The 4,546-nt window shown below is 45.1% G+C and overlaps 1 pseudogene; it reads left to right on the forward strand.

Annotated features, from left to right (window-relative positions):
* Positions 1–2,653: 2,653 nt before the first annotated feature.
* LOC144154011 (U1 spliceosomal RNA) lies at positions 2,654–2,829 on the forward strand (annotated as a pseudogene).
* The last annotated feature ends 1,717 nt before the right edge of the window (positions 2,830–4,546 follow it).

Consider the following 4,546-nt stretch of genomic DNA (forward strand, 5'->3'; position numbering starts at 1 on the left):
GGGTGGGTACATTTCTGACCCTTCATCATACCACGTCTCGGTTAGTATAATTACCTAAAATTTAAAACCGAGTGTTTGAAAAACCATGTATAATTCATCCTTTTTTGATCGGGCGGAACAGCAGTTCAGGTTTGTAAAGGAGAGATGATTTTTGCACTCCTTTGCAATCCCGAAGAATTGGTGTAGCGCGATTACAATGTTGTACAAGCTTGCATAGGTTAGCTTAATGTGCAAGTTCGCTGAGTAGCGTCTTTGACGCAACAACGACTGCACGATCGCCCTCCCTTTTCCTTAACAGTGTATCTTGCTGTTTGAGTACCAAGCAAAACGAAATCCGTTTTCTGTGGCCCAGTCTTTCGTTTTTTGAAGAAGGTCGTGGTTGCGCGTTGTCAAGCTTTCGAGAATCGAAGCCTGCTGTTTAGTGGCCCTCAGCTTCTGGCGTGCAGCAAGCCACAGATCTCGGTCTGACTGGTGGCTGTAGCAGATTATTATTCCCAGCATCTTATCTGGTTTCGATGGAAGCCGGTAAATCGCTGCGATGACGTTTGGTGAGAGGCAGGGGCGAGCAAGAATGGGCGTGAGCGCATTTAGCTTTTCTAGCAAATCTTCAGCAGGCGTCACAGAGATTCCGTGTACTTCCAAATTGAGACGCCGGCTGTGCCATTCAAGGTCATGCACCGCATCTTGCAGTTTCTTTGGCGTTTCCGGAAATTCTGCTTTTTCGACTGCATCTAGACGTTTATTGATTGACTTAATTTCTTTGTCTTGTTCGTCTAGGCGCTTTATCGTGGCGTCAAACTTGTCAGAAATTAGTTGTGCCGAGCGTTTCATTTCAGTCATCGTTGCTGGCAAAAGCATAAGTTGTTCAAGCTTTGTGTTAATCGTGTCAAGTTTCAGTGTAATATCTTCAGGTGTTGGGTTGCAATTTCCCGTCTGAGTGTCATCCCGGCAAGCTTAACACTTCCATGTTTTGCGACACGAATCACCATTACACCTCAGTGATCGCTTGACAACATCAGAGCATGTACAAAAATGGTAAATACCACAACACATGCTACACTCGAGAGCATCGGCTTTTGCGCTCACTTTTGTATACGCTACACATACTGATTCAGACATGGCACGGATGACAGTAAATGACAGCAGCGCACGCACGCCAGCCGCCGAACATAAAATATTTATGCGCAGGTGGCCGTCTCTGGTCGTAAATAGGCAGCAAGTGTCCCCATAAAACCTCGTCAAGGTTGCCAAGATATACACTGCGAGCAGCAGCTTCCATGTGTACACTTTCTTTTTTCATAAAAATACTGCGCGTGGCCTGTGATACATGATTTGTATCACTAAAGGTCATAAAAAGTAGTAGAGTGTATTCGGTGCTTGAGAATTTGTTAAGCACTATTTCAGAACGCGGTACAAATAATATGCACACACAGAGAGAGAGAGAGAGAGAGAGAGAGAGAGAGAGAGAGAGAGAGAGAGAGAGAGAGAGAGAGAGAGAGAGAGAGAGAGAGAGAGAGAGAGAGAGAGAGAGAGAGAGAGAGAGAGAGAGAGCTTTATTCGCCCAGAAGTAGAGAGCTAGGGCTCCCTCTGTCCGCCAGGAGATTTTGGTTCCAGGTCATGCCTGAAAGCTGCTGTAAAAATCACAAAGCAATTGCAATATAGCAGAAAGGTTAAAATCAAGTGCGTCAATTACGTTCCTTGAAATTAAGCTTCCTTCTTCTTGATGAAAAGAACATTGCGCGCGAAGTTTGCAAATGTAGGCCTTCTAGTTTAAAACCAATGCGGTTAAGCGTTCGACCAAAGAAACCGCGAGGAACCGTCCAAAAATTACTATTCGTGGATTAAGGTGCGGCTTCGGATTCCAGATGAACTCTACCGCGCAACATTACATCCGACCGAAGAGTTTATGGGCATTGGGACGTTACAGGCGGCTATCGCTAGGATTATCGTTATTTTCACAAGCGCATGAACAGCTGGCGCCTATATCGAGGTCCCGGGAAAGCCCCACAATGGTTGCGTGAGGTGAAATGGTTTGAAGGAGACTTGTTACGTATAGTGGCTAATTTCCACCTCTTTTATTAAACTCTACGTACTAGAGTCCAGAATGGGATTTATGCCCTCATGATGTCCTATTGAATGAATCCACTGCTCTGCCTAGGGATGCAGAGTATCATGCTACGCGAAGGTAGCATGTTTATACGCGTGATACGGTCTGGTGAGTTGAATACAGTAAAAAATACCTCGCGTTTTGCCTTTCCCTTCTAACTGCACTCTCGGCACTTGGAAGTTGTGCAGAAAAGAGACAATCAAAATTTTACGGGTGAAGCTCTTTAAGTGCTCGGGCTGCCGACGACTCCTGTCGTCGTCGTCTTATATAGTCACGATACTCAAAACACCGGGACACTCGTTTTCCGACGCCTCGCTCTAAAGCATAACGCATACTAAAAGAACAGTATATAATGAATAACACTGGTTCAAAATAAGCTAACATTATTTCAAGATTTGTGCAACTCTCCCTGTCCGCTTCAGCAATCTTCAAGCACAAGCAGAAGTTGTTTCTAAACGGGTTATAAGTTATGTTACGCTCAAGTAACCACCGGCTCTCGACCCTAGGCCTGATTGGATCGGGTGGTCAGTTGAAGCAAGGAAAGGCATACTTACCTGGTGCCGGGGCCTCGTTGATCACTGAGGACGAGCCCCCAGGGCGAGGCGCGGGCATTGCACTGCGCTCGCGTTTATCCCTGTCCCTACCGCAAACTGGGACAGATGGGGCATGCAAATTGCTTAAATTCGGTTCAACGCAAGAGAGGACGCCACCGCGTCACCAAGTGCGTGCTTTCTCCTTCCACCGGCGCTTCTCCGGCGCCCAATCAGCGCACGCCGTGTAGTAAGAGAGACACTTACAATCTTTGAATACCATTATACATTGCAGGCTACGCTCCTCCTCAGGTGTCACGTTAGTGGAGATGGACTGGGGTTTTACTAGCTCCAACTGACTAACACTGTTACTGCTGCCATCCTTTTGGCAAAATGGGTCTAATTAAAATCAAGATCCAGACATTTTTCTCTCAATATTTCAAATTCAACTTCAAATCGCTTCTTGCTCGGTTATGCTAAAATTGGCCTTTTAGTTAAGAGATCGCAAAGTGGTGAGCCCGTTGAATTTTCATTAACTAAAACTGCGAAAAAGATTTTAAGTGATCTTATGTGGCTTTTTTCTTGATTTCAATCTAATTCACCGAAGGTTTTGTTTTAGGCGGGTTTCTTTGTCCTACAGTAGGGGTCTCGTAACAGTCTCTGAGATTTAGTATTTCCTTTTATATATAATCATCATGTATAAAGTTCAGACACTAATAAAACTGATTTATTTATTAGCAAAAATGTAAATGGAAATAACAGTCAAAGAAGTACGTATGTATAAAAAGGACACGACACCCGTAATATAAATGGAAGAACAAGCAAGGCTAAAGTAGAGAGACTCCCAAGCAAAGCTAAAGTGTTCCGTTATGATAACTCTGTACACTCCTAGGAAATAACGAAGGCAACCAAGGTACAAACAATCATCAGGTACAGACACAGTGAACAGCTGTTTCATCTCCCATGTCAAACGAGAAGAGCCTGTCACGCATAGGGCGCTTTGGTGGAACAAGATATTGGATTTCATGCGTGTGCGTGCCAGCGGGTTCCACCTAGACCTTTAACACACACAGAAAAAATATTTGTGCTTTTCTAACTTTTCCGTCCTTAAGCGTGGGACTACCTCCCACGGCTGTGCTCATTTCCGCCGCAACAGGAATTCGCGTGCATGCGCAAATATTGCTCCCACTCACTGCACGTGCACATCCATCTAGTATACAAGGATTCCTATAAAGAATGAAAGGTACAAAATGTAGCAAGCCTACGAAAAATAACGCCCCTCTTTGCCGTTTGTGCGCAATTTTGCAGTCACACTTTTCTCTGGTTATCTGCACGGAGATCTGCGAACGACTCTCACATGTATCACTCGCCCCGCTTGTATAAGATTTATTTTGTGTACTTAAAGCACTCATAAATAATTAAAAAAAAAGGAAACTCAACAGCCTGATATATGGTAAAAGTGTTCAAAGCAAAGGAAAAGTATTTTACAGCGGTTTCTGCCTTTCACGGCCTTGCGCTCCAAGCCGTGCGTGTGGCTTTGGACGTTCTCCCCCGAGCCGGTCGCTGGAATCGAGCGCATTCGCCCATGGCCTTGCACGGGAGGTCGTAACTCGGCAGAAGGCAAAATGTTTTCCACCTCCATGCAAAAACAATGTGTAAGAACATGAATTTAACGCTGTTTGCTTTCTAAAGCATGCACAATTCTGTTCGCGTGAGGCCATGAGCGTTTGGCGTGGAAATGGCCGAAACGGGTCCGCCAGGGGGAGCACGCACTGTGCTTACAAAGGGGCCACTTTAAGGCTTCTTTGATACTAAGATCTAGGTTAGGTTTGTGGTTTCTATAAAACCCGGCTAAAAGTGAAAGCAGAAAGCCGCGGCGCAGTAAGATGAAAGGGGTAATAACACTGTT

This window comes from Haemaphysalis longicornis, unplaced genomic scaffold, assembly GCF_048455015.1.
Source record: "Haemaphysalis longicornis isolate Haplotype H1 unplaced genomic scaffold, Haemaphysalis longicornis Haplotype H1 scaffold_9, whole genome shotgun sequence".
Taxonomy (NCBI): domain Eukaryota; kingdom Metazoa; phylum Arthropoda; class Arachnida; order Ixodida; family Ixodidae; genus Haemaphysalis; species Haemaphysalis longicornis.